The 17,867-nt window shown below is 40.4% G+C and overlaps 1 protein-coding gene across 8 annotated transcripts in view; it reads right to left on the bottom strand.

Moving 5' to 3' along the window:
* The window catches only part of gab1 (GRB2-associated binding protein 1), a 59,337-nt gene that overhangs the window by 33,504 nt on the left and 7,966 nt on the right, over positions 1-17,867 (bottom strand). The window contains exon 1 of one of the 8 annotated variants that reach the window (XM_086033843.1): positions 13,993-14,150. The exons of 6 other annotated variants lie outside the window; for them this stretch is intronic. The gene's annotated coding sequence lies outside the window, so the exon portion shown is untranslated. Of the gene's footprint in view, positions 1-3,160; positions 3,187-13,992; positions 14,151-17,867 lie in introns of those variants that run through there. One more of the 8 variants, XM_086033845.1, reaches the window with a different exon arrangement.

The raw sequence follows: 17,867 nt of genomic DNA, 5'->3' as shown, positions 1-17,867 counted from the left end.
AGAAATCATATTTAGCAGGTGCCTGCGTGATGAGAAAAACTAAGCTCTTTTATCTCTGCCTCTTGGATCAAATTTAAAACAAGATATAGGCTTTAGCGATAATACTCCAATGTATACTATTTTTGACAGGTAAATATAGCGTCTTGTTTGGGGGGGAGGGGGTTTAGTAGATTTAAGGATTCTGTGTAATATTATAAGCGTGATTTAGACCTACATTTTGTAAAATCCCGTTTCAAACTTTTTTATGATTCCCATTAGAAATGTGTCAGTCCTTTACAAAGATTCCAATTTCTTCCTGCTGTTGAAACCTTTAAATGCAATTAACTGTTTGTTTTCATATGTCTGATTTTTACTTTTAAAAGGTAGAGCACACTTTGTATGCAGCTGCAGTTTTTTTTTAAAGTGCTCTACAAATAAAGTTGATTAAAATCATATGGTAATCTTTCAGTATCCGCGGGAATCCTATTAAAAATGTGTGAAATACTATTAAAAAGATTTCCTCCAAAAATACAGCAATGTTGTTTTTTGTGTCTGTGTGTGCTTTCAATCGAATCGACACATCTACAATCGAATAGCGGATTTAGTAAGAATGCATAATCTTTAGCATAATTCAGACCTCAATTTTGGAAAATCCGTTTCAAAACTTTTTGAGGATCTGCGGGCACCATGTTATAAATTTGTCAAACAAGTTACAAAAATAAACTGAAAACATTTTAAATTTATGGCATTTTCTAAGTTTTTATACAACTCATTTATATATGAAATGTAATTTTTAAGCATAATTTTGACCTTAAATGTGGAAAATCTAGTTCAAATCAATCCTCATAATTCATCAAATGCTTTACAGAAATTTACCAAGAAAATATAGCAAAGTTTTTTTGTGCCTGTGGCATTCTTACGACATTTCATTGTAAAATTGAAGCACCAACTGTCAATTCTAAGCATATTAATGCCCTCAATTTAGGAAAACTCACATGTAAAACTTTTTAAGGACTTACAGACACCTTACTCTAGGTAAGGTGTAAACGTGTCAGTCAGGCACCTTAAGAGGGCGAGTAGTTCTACTTTCTTTTATACTTGCACGACCGCTAGGAATGTTAAATGTTTCTTTGCCAGTAGGGTGATAGGAAACAATGTTCCAGCAACTATGACAAACAGTTTACAAATGTGAAGTCACATGTTTCTTTATTCAAAACTGAGAGTTTTGCGCACTCGCTTGGCAGAGCAATCCAAGCCAGCAGCAGCAGCAGCCGCCTCACTGAAGGCAACAAGGCCAAACAAGTTGGACCCGGACCAAAAACAGCACTCGTGCTATGTGGCCTGGCATATTTCTACGGAGGTCACATTCGTGCATTCTTGCTTTTTGCCAGGAATAAAATGGCACCTGCCCGTGTGCAATGTAAAGACTGCCGCACATGTGTGTGTTTGTTTACGTGCAATAAAAAGGCCCAGTTATGTTAACATCGGCTAGAATTACTACAGTGAGACAGACGGTGGCGCAACAAGGAGGATTCGGTTTCTGCACATCAACAATGTATGGATCCATAAGCCACCGCGATCAAAACAAACTTGTTATCTTACACACGATCCCCCACCTCAGCCACAACCTTCTGTCAAGTTACAGTCCCGCGGTCGCCCTGCCTTTCATGTGCAGCTGGGAAATTCTCACTCCACCAACTGACCAGAAAATGGCCGCTACCTGATGGAATACAATAACCCTGGAAAATGACCAACATTCTGAAAAATAGACAACAATAAATGTTCATTTCTATTTTGAAAAACTGACGCACCAAACCTGTGCCTTCAAACTTCCATCACGTGAGATATTTCTGGAGTTCTTGACATGTAACATGCTGAGGTCATGCAGCACAAGAACCCACGCTTACTTATTGCCTTACTCGCCTTCCTTTTGTTAGGCTAATAGCATAATTGTGATTTTTAACTTCATGTCATGATATCAATAAAATATATTAATGTGCTTGTAAACGACTTTTTTGCAACAGTTGAATGCAACAGAAAAAGGTCCCAAATAAAGTAGATAGTGATTTTATGTGTGTAATTTGGGTTACACTGCCGCCATAAGAACCAAAATCGGTCATAAACTGAGGACTGCTGCTGCTGAATGTTCAAGTTAAGATGTTAATTTTTGATGACAAAGGCACCTAAGAATTAGCATTTCTATCCCGCCAAAATATAGTTTTGTTTTCACTTATTCGAATCTCAAACTGTTATGGTTATTAATGCGCAGGAAATCAGTTGATAACTGACCAGTTTTTCATTTTTTATATTTATAGTCAATAGGTGTTTTTCGTATCACTATTTACTGGAATTATGACTTGTCTATTACATTAGCGTAGATTACTGATAGACTATGGTATTTTATGGCTTATGTGCAAATTTACTGAAATGGAAAATGGGCCTATTTCCACCACTTCTTTGCAGTGGAAAAGCAGAATTTGGTCCAAATGTTCAAGAAGACTCCAGAATTCAAATGAATGCAGTGCCATGTTGGCAAAGTCGATTGGTCCATGCTTTGTAGAAACTAAATTACTCATTTGAAAATACTTACAAGATGCTAAAGGTTGTATTTTTGTTTAGAAGATATATAGGAGCAACTGAAAAAAATATTTTAATTTCAGTGTAGTTCACATCAAAAAGTGAAACTCTACGTACTGCAGATAAACTACACACAGGGTGAAACATTCCCTAACTTTTTTTATATATATAATTTTGATGAGTTCACCTTACAGCTAACCAAATTTGAACTTTAGTATCTCAAAAATGACATGAAATAAGAAACAATCCAAATTAGTTTTATCGATCAATTACAAAGGAATTTGCCTCGTGTATAGAATTATCTAAAATGTCGCGAATCTATATAATATGCAAGTTTCACTTTGAATGGAACAATAGAAAAATTTCTGTGGTATTCTAATTTCTTGAGATGCGCCTGCATTAAGCCATATTTCCAGTGTTCGTTCGGGACATCTTGACTTGTCTGTGATACATTGTGGTAGGCAAGATCACATTCCAGTCAAAGACTATTTTAAGCAAAATGTGTACAGATGCTAACATCCTGATGACCCTTTCAGCCTTGGCAGACTGAGGGCACCAAAAATGCTACTAAGCCCCCCCCCCCTCGAAACTTATAGATGCTTACCACAGTCGAATCCTCTTGTCAAGATGAAAAAGACTGCTGCCAAGTACCAGCATGCGAGTTAATCCAATGGTTTGAACTGTCAACCGAGGCTGCTGCACAAACCTCTCATCTTCGAAGGGCGGGGCTAGGTGCCTCACTGTCATGTAATCATTCCATATCATTCATTAGATTGGCCACACGAGACAGTAGGGGAGGAGATGACTGAGAGCAAAGGGAAACAGAGGAGAAGTGCGGCGACAGGAAGGACAAAAGAGTAGTTGAGTGTTCTTGATGTTCAAAAGCATGACTGTTTTTTTTTCGGTGCGTTGTCCTTCGTTGACTTGCCCGAAAAACCTCCAGGCTCTCAAGAAAGCTTCGACGTGAGGGTAAAGTATTAACTCCGGTTTAAACATTAACACGGGCCGACGTCGTCACATCGAAGCAGTCCTTAAGCGCACACGGTGTTCGCGCCCCCCCACCCAACTACCCCTGCAGCAGTTCCAGGAGCATGCACATAGATTGTGAAAGATCCAAAGCGGAAAAGAGAAAACACACACAAGACAAAATAACATCCCTTTTGAAAGTTTCCACGTTGTTAGCATTTTTTATCTTCCTGCTCGACCGTTCCTCACTCACACATACGCCGGACTGGAAAAAAAAGTTTCCTGTTTTGCCTCCTTTTGTCACTGTAGTTGTGTTAGTGGCGACAGTCAGGTGCTATCTTTAGAAGCCACTTACATTTAGCTAAAAATGTTACAGCTAATGGCTCATAAGTGACCCTCGAAGCTGATACATTGACTCGGACCTAGAAAGTATTGCGTACTTTTTCGACATTTTTTCTGTGTATCCAGTCTGTATACATGGCCCCAAAATTGGATGAGGGTATGAAATTGACCTGGCAATTTTTCAGCTTTAGAGGTAGCATCAGTAGCCCTCTTCAGACCATTTGTAAAAGCTCACATTTTCGCTTTTCGAGGGTAGTGTAGCCTTGTTCAAACTGTTCGTAAAAGGCCTAAATGTCTGCGGTGCTGTTCTATACAAATTACACTAATACCAAATGAGGGTATTTGACGCCAACCCCGCAATTTTTCGGCTTTGGACAGTCACCTCACTAACTGTAAATGCAAACAATTTGCCATCTATTTCCATGGTGCTATTCTGTATAAACGACACCAATAAGGAATGGGGGGGAATAAGTCAACCCAGCAAACTTCTGACTTTGGAGTTAGATTATAGTTAGCTCTGTACATATATTTTATAAAAGCTGTCATTTTTTTGGCCATTTTCCTGTGCTGTTCTGTCTCAGCTGTAAGCAGAAAAGCTACAGAGCTAGTATCAGAAGCCTTATTTGTCCATAAAGCTGTCATTTTACAGAGTATTTTCCCATGCAACTGTTCTGTCTAGACAACGCTGACATGGAATGGCTGGGTGGTGTCAATCCACAATTGTATGGCTTCTAAGGTAGTGTATTGTATCTTTTTTCCAACTTTTTTTCTATTTGTTGTTCTGGTAATAATATAGAAAGTAGAAATGAAGTCGACCCAGCAACAGTCCAACTAGTCTCAAGGGTATAACCGAGACGGGCTGTAATTGACTATGTGGTTACGTTACGGGATGCTGTTTGCTGTATGGCAATCTCCGGCTTCACTGGGTACTGTATAAAACGCTTAGTTGGATAAATATAGTGATCGAACGATTATCGGCCGGTCCGATTATCGGCGCCAATAATCGTCACTTTGCCGAATGTTGGTATTGGCCGTTTTTAAAAATCTGTTGGCCGATAATAAAATCAACTTAAAACTGTGTTAAGTTCAAGGAACTATTTATTTAATTTTTCAGTTAACTTTATAAGAGATTGTACTGACCCTGGGAACACTCTGCACCTTCTGTTTTTGTTTAAAATCAAAACAAAGATGAGTGAAATTCTAACATTTCTGTCATGAATTTTTGGAGAACTTTATTTATTGTAGAAAACTATAGGGAGCTATTATTTAGGTATTCATTTAACTTTTTAAGACATGCTGATGACCCTTGGCGCTCCCTGAACTTTGTTAGAATTTTACAACAAAGATGTACATCGTCAAAAATTTATAAAGATAATTAAAAATCAACATTATGCAAATCTGAAAAATTGTAAAATAAACATACTTAAAGACATTTGAACAAAGTTAAGAGTTAATTTTTTATTTTAGATTTTGACGCCAATATTTTCCTTTTTACTGAAAATGAATATCGGCTGCAAATATTGGTTATGGGCCGCCTCGACTACAAATAATCTGCATCGTTTCGGCCCTGGAAGAAAAAATAAAACTAAACTATCTCTAACTCTATATTCTGCTAAGGCCATTTTGGAGGCTTGAGTTTCTGTGAATGCATTGGCTAACACGTGCTAATATGAGCACATTAACGGTAGCATTTGTTTTGAATACTACACCAAAAATGAATGGGACGAAGAGCACACCCATATATATATACAGCTCCACCACGTGAGTGCCGTTGAACCTCTTGACACTGGAGGTAAAACCCACAGTTGCAATGCAACTGCCCACCAGCTTCATTGGGACAAGACAAGCAGACAAGCATTGCAACTGTGGGTTTTACCTCCAGTGTCAGGGGGTTCAACGGCACTCACGTGGTGGAGATCTTAGGTTGGTCGCATGAGACAAGCCACGCGCTCCAAAGATAAACAAGGCGTAAAAGTCGATGCCCGCGTTGCATGAATGGGTAACAGAGTATTTAATGAGATCAATTTGATATGGAACATTGAATGGTGCCAATTTTAAGACTGCCTTCAGGGTCAAAACATTTCTTCTAATGTCAATTCTTGGCATATTGTTGGCTCAAGCACTCCAAACTGGGGTTAAAGAATAACCTTACAACTTTGCAGATGGACTAGTCCAAATCTGTAAGTACATGAGACAAAACACAGAATCACTTACTAGTTATCTCACAAAAGTTCCTTGGATTTGCTGCTTAGTCCGAGTGAAAAACGTTGCTCACCCGAGAGAGCCACCGACCAGCCCCTTTTTTGTCGAGTGCTGCTGCGCTTCCTGCCGACCGCACTGACTTCCCTCCCCTCTTTTTACTCCTGTCCAGTCTGCAACACCCTGCTCCAATAACCCCTGACCGACAGGAAGTAGACACAATGGACTGAAAATAACACACACCACCTCCCCTGGCAACAACTGCCCACCCTAACCCCTGCAACGTGTGCAACACTTCTGCACAAAACGCACACCTACGCTAGCCCCTGCACCCCATGAGATAGGTGACCAAAAATATCAAGGCATGACTCCACTAAACGACACCCACGTGCCAAATACTGCAGCCACCTACTTCCATGAGCCCCGCTAAAGACCAGTGGAGAAGACTAAAATGGTCTAAAATGACAAGCACGCAAGGTATGGTAGACACGGAATGGACGATGAAGTTGACATGGAAATTTTCCAGCTTCAAATGTCACATCAGAAGGCCCATTTCGCACTGCCTGTAGAAGTCCTCATTTTTCCATACTGCTCTTCTGTCTAAATGGCTCCAAGATTGAATGGGGCGATGAACAAACCTTTCTATTTTTCCGGATTCAGAGGTACTACCAAAAATTCAAAGCAGATTCACTGTTAATGTCACCCTTAATATTTTATTATTATTTTTTTTTTAATCAGGCAGAGCTACCCGCCGGTTGTCTCAAACTCATAAAAATATAGCATATACAATTAACATAATTGTGTTTTACAACAATGATGAACCATATTGATAATGTCATACGTACTAATGGATGAAGCTTGGGTAAGAATTGGTGTGGTGTCCGGCCAAGTGGAGTGGTGTGGGGCTGTTTTGGCCTAATGGAAAAGCGGCATTAGAGAAAGCGCGAGAAGCTCAGTCATGTGTGAGCGGCTCAGAGTAGAGCCGCTGCTCCTCCACATCGAGCAGATGAGGTGGCTCGGGCATCTGGTTAGGGCGCCTCCTGGCTTCGTACCTGGTGAGGTGTTCCGGGCACATCCCACCAGGAGGAGGCCCTGGGAACATTCTGGAGAGACTATATCTCCCGGCTGGCCTGGGAACGCTTAGAGATTCCTCTGGAAGAGCTGGACGAAGTGGCTTGGGGAGAGGGAAGTCTGGCCTTCCTTGCCAAAGCTGCTTCCCCTGCGACCCAACTTCGGATGAGCAAAAGAAAATGGATATCTAATAAGGTTTGACGCTACAACTAAGTGTGGGCCGATTCATGACTGGTAAGACCGCCATCCATTTTCTACTTTGTATACTGTCACACATTTTTGCATTGTTCCTTTTTTGACCTGGTTAGTCCGCACTCTGTATAGCAGCCTTAACTGATCTCAGATCCAACAGTCTAATCCAATCAGTCCAATGAAAAGGAATACAAATCACATTTGGCAGTCAGTGAGAGGTTGCCTTGGCCGTGATCTAATTAGCTCCTCTCTCGCTAGCGGCCTCTACACTCACACAAATGGAGCGGGAGATACAGCGCTTCCACACAGAGATAAAGGGAGGGTGGACATGTTATTGCGGTGCCTGGTTACTCTGAGGCCGATGTCTTGTCTGTTCAGCTATAAGGACTAGAAGTCGCAGGGTGAACTTTAAGGAGGTGAGGCCTGAGAGCATGCCCAGGCTTGTTGCTCTGCCAAACCTTCCACGACACACCTGTAGACAGTCCCCTGAAACTGGGCAACTCCTCCTCCGCACTCTGTTGTGACATTTATGACAATACCACTTCACTTTCAGTTGAAATGGAATGTGCGAGGAGAATGCGAAAGGAGAATGTGAGGAATCCCTTGTATGCTAATGGTAGCAGTAGTAAAACAGGCAACAATGTCATTATGCAAAACGACGAGGAAATACTTTTCCTTGCTGACGTGACCGAGTTGTGCCACGGCGAGTTCAAACAACTTCCACTCGACTACAGGTGTCTCTATAGTCTATGATTAGGATGAACGGTAGGCCCAGTACCCAGTGAATGTACATACTGAACACAAGGGTTTAGGTTAGGGTGAGTAATCAATCAATGTACATTCTAAATATCGTGATAGACAAGATCAATAACGAAAATGTCGATCAAATGTTTGATAGAAAAAAAAAAAAAAAATCAGAAAGCAAACCCCTACCGAAACAAAGTCTTTTTTTTAAATTATTGAACTAAGATATGCTTTTTTCTAAATACATTAAAAATTATACAGACACAGTTGAGGTTAGCATGGCCCTCGACAAGAATTCCAGTTTATCATTTGGCCCCTTAGCGAAATTAATTTTCGACCCCTATGCTAAAGTAAGCCAACAAAGAAGAAGCATCCAAACCAGCAAAGAAGAAGCAGCTAAACCAGGGTTGGGCAGGGGTTATCCAGCTTCTGCAGCTTGCTGATTACATGATCATTTGAATCAGGTGTGTTGCAGCAGGGAGAGATTGAAAACGAGTAGGACACGGGCCCTTGAAGACTGGAATTGTATTAACAATACTGCTTTGCGGTAGTATCAAACGCAAATAAGCATTTAGAATGCAATGGTGAAGGAGCAACTTCACACATTAAAATACATTACAATGTACACAAAAATTTTTTTTAAATGTTAAATAGGTTAAAAAAAAATCTACAATTATCAATAATGACTTGATATGAAGTATATTTTTCAGCCATATCGCCTAAGCCCTACTATGCTCATTATGTTTAAAAGGAGTTGATTTAATCGTCAAATTCACCAGTTCATTTGACTTTTTCATAGTTGCATTGACATCTTATGGTCTTACTTGTAACTATATGTCAAAATAAAATTACCTAAATTCAGCATTTTTTCTCTGGGTCCTTATTTTAAATAAAATTTAAAAAAAATCAATACATATCGATATTGACCAATATGAAATACTTATATTGTGATATACTTCTACAATCTTATCGCCCAGCCCTAGTGACAGCCCTAAGTGGTTTCCATAGCAATAGCAGAGAGGCCACGTTACATTACAAAGGCCACATCATTGTCAGCTTTAACTGGAAAAACCACATAAAAACATCCACTATGATGACTGCCTCAGTGTCACAGCCCAGTCATTTTTTGGCCACTTCCTCCATATTTAGCAAAATAGACGTAGTTGACTGCCATGTCAGCACTTCTGATTTGAGTCTCTGCTATTTGTAAATAAACTCCAAATGCGAGAACTCCACTTAAAGGTTTACAGCAAAATATTCCAATTTTAGTAGGAGAATTCTGTTTTTTTAGCTTGGTATGTCCGCTATAAACTGTCAGCACATTTTCTATGACTTGAGTGTGGCTTAAGTCAGAGTTATTGGTCCTATAGTGGCGTGAAAATAAATAAATAAATAAAAGGCACTCAGGCTACCAATCAATAGCTTTTGCCCTACATAGTAGAAAACAACATGATAGATAAAAATGTCCACAGATTGATGTTTGTGACAAAATGGCCGCCCCCAAAGATGGCTAAAAATGGGTGGATTAACTCTTCTTCCACAAATGCAATATTTATCAGAATGCCTTGCTTCAACTAGAAGGCCTGCATAGAACATATTCTTGAAAAAAATACGTTTGGGTTGACTTCCACTTTAACGATCAGCTTTACAGATGCCAGGTCTGCTCAGCAGACATCTACCATGACACCCAGTGGCACCACTACTGTATTATTGCTGTACAATCCTGAAATCAAACACTTTGCGAAAATTAACCACCTCAAAAAGGCAGAAAAACTCATGGAATTCTTAGCAATCGTTCATGCCCATTCTTGCACTACGCAGTACACACACACACACATCCTTTTGCAGAAATCTTCATAACAAGGTCAAACAAATACATGATCTTTTTATACACACACATGCTACAGAAACATTGTGTTCCCCGACAATAAGTGACAAAAAGACATTACTATAGCTCCTTTGTCTAGCTAATGGGAATCACTGGTGAAAATCATTCCCAGACTGTATGAGCTTAATTACTGTCAATCGCACAGTGAGCCCTATTCAATCTGCATACTCTGAGGAGAATGCGTGTGTGTGTGTGTGTGTGTGCGTGCATGTTTCTCATTCCCGCCGTATCTCCCGTTTGTTGTTGCGTCTTCCCGTCAGACAACCCCCCCGTTCCCGCTCCGTGCACCAGATAAGTCGCAACCTTGAACACTTTCCTTTCTGTTTTTTTGTTTTTTTTTCCGGGCTCTACACTCGGTCCTATCTGCATGTGCGCATTTGCCGGCCTGGCCAAGTCAAATCGCCAGCTGGGTCACATGCGCATGTCAAAGCTGCGTGGTTGGGATTCAACACATTCCTTTGGCCCGGCACGATCCTACTTTTGTTGTGACCACTGACAAACTTTGATCCAAAAGTGGAGTCTCGGGCCAAATGTGTATGCATGACTGTGGTAATTTGTTAAAAACTAATTCTAAGGCCAACATGAACACTAAGTTTGTTTTGCCATATTGATTTTTAAAATCAATACTACAACCTTAAATCCAATTACCCCGAATGGGATGAATAAAGTATCTATCAAATCCATCCATTCATAACCAAACCGATCAACAATTTCATGAAAAACAAAACTTCAACAACGTAAAAGTTGTTTAGACGACATGTAAAACCGCCACTGTGCTTAAAGAACAAAAGAAAGCAGAACAGCAAGTGAGCATATAAAACACAGGTGTGAAATTTGAGGCCCAAGGTCCAGAGGCAGTCTGCTGTACAGTATGTGTCCCGCTAAAGCTAAAAAAGTGTGTCTACTCCATACATATTCCTTGCTAAATGGATATGTTTGTTACATTTTGGCAAAAAATCTGCATCAAAATTGCAATTTGTCTTCACTTTTAACTCGAGATGACCCGATCGCATTTATTTTCGCACCACAACTTCAGGTCATTTGTATCTGCTGATACAGAGTCTCGATTCGATACCTCTGCAATGTATTACAAATAAAAAAAGAGGGCATATATCAGGGTATCCCAACATGGTAACTTTTTATATAGCTATGAGTCGGCCGTGGTTGAAATCATCCATCCATCCATCCATCCATGCATTATCCAAACCGCTTATCCTCACGAGGGTCACGGGCATGCTGCAGCCTATCCCAGCTGTCTTTGGGCAGTAACTGGGACACACCCTGAACTGGTTGCCAGCCAATGGCAGGGCTGGTTCAAATCAGGTGAACAAAATAAAATATTTTATTCTTCATTTTAGAAATTAAGAAAATTCAAATATCACATATTTTTCAGCCTCTACCAATCAGCTGAAAATCACGCGATCGGCCCTCATTTGCGATCACATGATCGGATTGGGACAACTGAACGATTCATTGCATTTGCAATAAAACCCGATTTGACAAGACAAAATGTGATTTGATAATCGCAAAGCCTGCCATTTGACTGTTCGTTGGGAGCGGTGCGGAGGAGAGCAGAAAAGTTCAGAGCAGGCGGAGACATCAGCACTGTAATTAAAGCATGCCGCCATAGGTGCGTGAAATTTTCAGTGTGTTTTTCTTCTCATGACACCTTGAGGCGTGTGTCTAACTTGTTTAATTTTTTTCACCTCTCGGGGTTGAAAAAAATAATAACTCACTTTGTTTGTTGTGTATTTTGTGTGGTTCCGGCTGCCCGCATATGTTGCCATGAATGGCCAAAATGCAAAGCAACACAAATTGATGTGTACGCACGGTTGGTGAATGAGGCCCAATAATCTCAGAAACTCAGAGTTCACAGGGGTTTTGCTTTTTCTTTATCTTTCTTTCTCCTTACACCAAAGAAGGATACAAGTGATGGAATAGAGGACAAATGATGGAGCAGTGGTGCAGTCAAAAAGGCAGTGCATGCATCTCTGTCCTGACTGCTCAGTACATAATGGCTGCTGTTAATGACATTAAGCTTCTAACAGAAGACAAAAACAAAGGAATACTGTAAACAGAGTTCCCCTGCTATTTCGCGGTTCACATAACGCTGTCACGCTTTTTTTGTGGGAATAACACAATGAGCACACTCACACACACGGGCTGCTGTCAGTAACAACTCACACCGAGACACAGATATCGACTTAAAAAGTTTAAAAAGTGTGTTTTAAGCACGGGAGTGAATCATAAAAAATGTGTTTTCATACAGTCTCTACAACACGGATTTTCACTTATTGGAAGTGGGCCTGCAAGGTATCCCCCTATTATACATAAACAGTCTGTTTATGAGTCTGTTTGCCTTTTTGGGGGGCTTTTTTTGTGGGGAAGGTGTTCTGACACCACCAAAGGGTACAAGTGAAGGAAATAATACTAGCACCGTGGTAATTACGTTTCTGGCTACAATATACTTGGCTGTTGTTGTTGACAATAAGTCACTGGTCGTAGTTTACATTCAGCGGTGAAAACTAGCGGCAGCCATCTTGGTAGACACACAGTTCCGGCTTAAAGGTTGTCCCACACCATTTGAAAAGGAAAGGTCAGGTGGTGTGAGCTGAACCAACAGGTGGAGATGGCGTAAATGTCCTCTTAACTGAGCCGCGTGAACAACTGCGCAATGACGATTCTCACTTTGAACTGCTAATTCGAGAACAGGCCTGGACCATTGATTCAGCAAACGATAATGGTAAACCGATAAGCACTAAATCTACGTTCTCAAATCATACAAATCAATAATTGTAAACTCATGGGGGCGGGCGGTGCATGGGAAATAAAGATCCATGCTTGCCTGATTGCTTGCCCACTGCCAGTCGCCGTCTGCCTCCCGAGAGTTGATACGAGTTTAGCGTCGCTAAATGTGCAAAATATAAGCAGTCGGTGTTCGTGTGCACATTCATGCTCTTGTCCACTTCAGCCAAGTGGGGAAGCGATCGCCACAGTATTTTTGATTTTGTGGAGGTGATCAAGATGAGATCACGTTTTATGTTAATAAATCCAAACTATTGTGCAAAACACTTTTATACTTTCACAGGTTGAAGTGGACAAGAGTAGTAATGTGTATTTGCATTTTGGTGGCGATCGGTCGCCGTTTTAGACAACAACAGAACTGACAAAGCGAGCAATATTACCACGCTTGGCTCCCTCCCGTGACGTAGGCAGCTGAGACCAAAAACATAACATAAGCCACGCCCCAAAAAGGGGTGGGGCAATTTGCCGTAAACCTAATCACAAAAAAAGCCCTTAAATCACTATGAGTTAATCAATTTGTCATACAGAAGGTATGTTGACAATTTTATAATTATGATTTAGTAAAGTTATAATAGTCAATTTAAAAAAATACCTTGACCTGGATTCGACTACGGATTAAGATCCAAAGTTTCTCAATTTGTTATAAACTACATTTAATCAGAATCCAAGGGCATTTTTGAGTTATGTGAAATTGTCAATATTCAAACAAATGATTTTGATTCAGATTCCATTATCGAACCAGTTTGTGAGCAAAAATAAATAAATTCTTTCTTGGGCCATACCAAAGCTAAGACTTTATTTTAGATTAAAAATAACATTATATCTATAATGCAAAAATTACCCCAAAATTCATTCATCCATCCATCCATCCATTATCAGATTCTGGAAAAGCATCCAGATCATGCTAAGAATGTATCCTCTGATCAAACAAATAACTCACAATTTGATCATACTATATACAGAACTAATGTGATGTTTAATGTCGTTTGAATTCAACAGCATTGCAATCTGCAACCATTAGAAATAAAAAATATTGTGCAATCATACCTCTAGGGTGCAAAAGTGGGCATCAATGCCTTTGCAGAATACATCAACTAAAGTCTTGCTTTTGAACTATGGTTCAACTTGTGTACGGAACACCCGCTGTTGAAACTGATCGGTTAAACTGAACCATAGACAAAACCATTCAAAAACATGTGTCCACTGCACAAATAACACAGATGACCAACCTTAAGTTTAGTAGTACTTGGATCTGATAAACTTGCTTGGTGTTTATCCAACTACGGCAAAAGACTGCGAAGGGAAATCCACAGGTTTCTAAAGAGACACCAGTGATCCGAAACCAAGTGCTAGGGAAGGTTTAAAGCCAAGGACGTCTTTTGGACAAGCAAAGCAGGTCGACTAGCGTCTCAGCTTCCAATCAGGTTGCAAATGAATACTGTGTGGGAGGCGGAGTCTTGACTGTGTTGCTGTGTCTTTCCCAGCGTGTGTGTGTGTGTGTGTGTTTATATGCGTGTGTGCGCGTGTAAAGTACAAATACGTGCGGGTTTAACCACGTCCACGGGCTTGAGGCCAGGCCAAAGATATCATGGAGCACCATAGTAACACTAATGCAATAAGAGGGACAGTAGCCACAACAGAACCACTTGTGTAAGTCACAGCTACAGTATTATATCGAATTTGAGGGGGATTCCTAAAACTAAAGCGGGGTTTTCTGCCCGAGTACGGGTTACAGGTGACAGATTTTACCCTCCAAAATCTGTTTGGAAAACTGCAAGGGCTGACAATCGTTAAATACTTTTAATTTCTGATGCTGTGTGGGGTGAGCACCACGGACACCATCATCGCCACGCAGAACACAACAACGCCATTTTGGAAGTTCTGTTCTTTTAGTTTGGTAGATAACTGAATGTTATGATAAATTGTAATTAGGGGTGTAACGATTCATTCACTACATCGATGCATCAATTTAGATATTAACAATAACAAGCTGCACTACATTTCAGACGAAATGTAGTGATTTGTAATCGTTTTAAAAGTAATCAATCGTTTGTGTCGTTAGTAGGGAATAACACTTGGATTTCAGCACGGCAGACTTTATATAGGTGTGTATGCGTTGCATTTCCAAGAAGCACGCTTGCAATACCTTTACAGTCAGCTTTCACCAACTGAAAGTTGAGAGTGACACTTTTCACAGTGTAAAAGCAGTTCAAATGGTAAACTATATAAAATGTTGATTCAGTTCATGTTCCTATCAGTTACAGTAAAAAGTGTTGAAATGATTCACTTGTCTGATAATAATCCTCAGGAAGGACTTTAAGGATTAGCTTGCGGGAAGAAAAACTCTCTCAAATTCATACTTTTTAATTGATGATCAAATATTCCAAATCTTTGGTGGTAAATAGTGGGTTAACTTATTCTTTAGAACATTGAAACTAATTGAAAAATCAGAACAAAGTTACATACCTCACCTTTTGTCAAAATTGAACAACGGGGCGGTGGGGTGTTGCCTGGGGCCCTCAAATGGTTAGCTATGGCCCTGGGCTGAGCCAGCAAAAGCATGACTAGCCGCTCGTGCTCGTTGATAAAGAAGGCCGCTATTAGCTGTGGGAACTAATGTGAATTGCACGGCAAATTGTCTAATCGACACTTCATGCGCACCTTGTAGTAATAGGCTTCAATTTGGCACCCGTGAGGCTGTCTGCACAGTCAGCGGTGGATGTATGCATTTTACGAAGCGGAGGAAGAACTAAACCCCTCAGTCACTGTTTCACGTAATAATACAACTTTTGTTGCAATGCTGTTTTTCATAATAAATCGTTGTTTATAATATATTGTAATGTACATACATATATATATTATCAATTAATTCTTAATAAATTTAGCAGCTGTCAGATTCATATCCAATTTTTAATTGTTAATGCTATCGGCCCAGAAAAAAAACATATCGGTCCATCTCTAATTTAAATGATTACCAAAATAATCACAATTATTATTTTCGTTCATAATCAAGCAGCCCTAACTTGAACTACAAAGTGTAAAAGCACCTGACGGATTAAGCTATAACGGCAACAAACAATACCTCAGACACAATTAGCCACCGCAACCATTCCTGTACGTCTGACTCACAGCAAATTGGGAAATTACACAAGTTGGTGGCGATATTTCACACGGGATCTCCAGGCTGACCATCCTTCAGCTTAACTGGGACGCTGCCACGGCTCGACAAACGCGCACACTTGTTGGCCGACACACAACGGGTGTGGGGGCGAGTGTAGTGGGTTGCGCAAGCCTGACAGCAGTGGGCTATATTAGGGGCTGCAGACACGGCGGCGAGGGTCAGATCTCACGGTGCCACATAGCTAGAGAGCCAGCTGTATTTGTGCGCAAGTGTTTGTGTAACGACAGCTGAACATTTTTAAATGCAAGTGGTTACTATACGGGGAGGCATGGTGGATGAGTGGTTAGCACGTCTGCCTCACACTTCTGAGGTTCAGGTTTGAATATGGGCTCCTGCTTTCCCGTGTGGAAGTTCAGTTGCAGTGTCAGTTGGGTTTTCACCATCGAAAATCCGCTGTATGATTATAAACTCAAAATTAGCATACCCTTTTCCTGGACCACTGTTATTATGCAAACAGTTGATCCCACATACATTCAACCAAAAAGTTGCCTGGAATGTTTTTTTTCCTTTTTGTGAACGAATTCTAAACATCTAGCATTTATTGTACCCGTGCATCTCCTGTGCTTTTTTTTTTTGGAAGTCTTATATGTGACAAAGTGAAAACACCTGCCTAGTGAAGCAGAGTACTCTCATATTTCTCTGTGGAGGAGGCCGACCATGCAAGCATTGTGAAGCAGTCTCCTCCTCTCCTAAAAGTTGGCAAACACTACAAAGATTATTCAAAGGGAGTTTCGGGCCACACAGAAAAGGATAATAGAAGTCTTAGGGGAATAAAGTCGTAGAATTATGGTTGTCAGTTTTCAAGAAAGAACACTGTTTAACCCTTGGCGGAGGTCTGCGTTGTACCCAGCACCATTCTAGTTTTACTATGGTTGCAGATCTTCTTTTTTGATGATCTGGCCAAATTTTTGGGTTGAGATTGAGAGACTACTTCATTTATTTCTTCTGACGAAATCTTTTATTTGATGCATCCATGATGAACTACTTAGCCATGGCGGCAGTCTGATGAGTGAGTGCAATGTTTATTTTTGTTACAGATAGTTTTTGCCGGGCTCTAGGTTTGGTATTGGTCAACTAATCAATTAATTGATTCTGTAGGCATCAGTGACGTGCTTCATCGAAGACGACATGTTAAAGGATGTTTAGCGTTGGCAGAGCCTACCGTTAGCCATTCTAGCTTCATTTTTGACAGATCACTTCTTAAATGGACGATATGTAGAATTCAGTGCCATCTAGTTCTCAACTAAGAGAATGCAACGACCTAAGATGGAAGCGCGTACTTCAAAATGCACGCACACTACGGTGCCTCCGAGAGACCACACGTCGCAAGCCTACCAACAGTTTCTTCAGCAGAGCTGCAAGAAAAATGTCATCATAAACGACTTCTAGTATTCCCTGAAGTCATGAAGTAAGCGTATTGCATTTTTATGCATGCAGTAATCATAATGCTTAGGAACTACGTTCGTTAAGTTTGTCTCCTTCGGTTATCGGTAGCACAAAAATGGCAGCGAAACATGGCAGCCTCCTGTAGGGGAGGCGCGCCCTATGTAATATAATTAGAGATTACTTCACCTACAATTATATAAAAATAATTACGTTGATGTGATAGAGCATATTTTTTTGCATATTGTTGAAATGAATAGTGCGTTATGAAAATGAATGATCATTGAAAAATCTAAACATCCTATACATTGTCCCTTTAAAGATGAGTTAGAATTTTGGTCCACAACGCATCGGCAGGCTAATCAATTAATTGGTTATAGGCATCTTCTGCGACATTGGCATTGAAACGGAAGTCCAAACATTAAACTGGAGATCCTCCCAACAATCAACTGATTAATTGATCATTCACTTTCCTCATTGTTCACTCAGGAAACGCTCATCCCTTGTGTTTACTATTCTGCTAATTGCTCTCCATCTAGG

The sequence above is a fragment of the Filicampus tigris genome, chromosome 6 (genome assembly GCF_054856515.1).
Source record: "Filicampus tigris isolate MCC_2025a chromosome 6, RoL_Ftig_1.0, whole genome shotgun sequence".
Classification (NCBI taxonomy): domain Eukaryota; kingdom Metazoa; phylum Chordata; class Actinopteri; order Syngnathiformes; family Syngnathidae; genus Filicampus; species Filicampus tigris.
The sequence above is the reverse complement of the archived record's forward strand: the minus strand, read 5'-3'. Positions and strand labels throughout refer to the sequence as shown.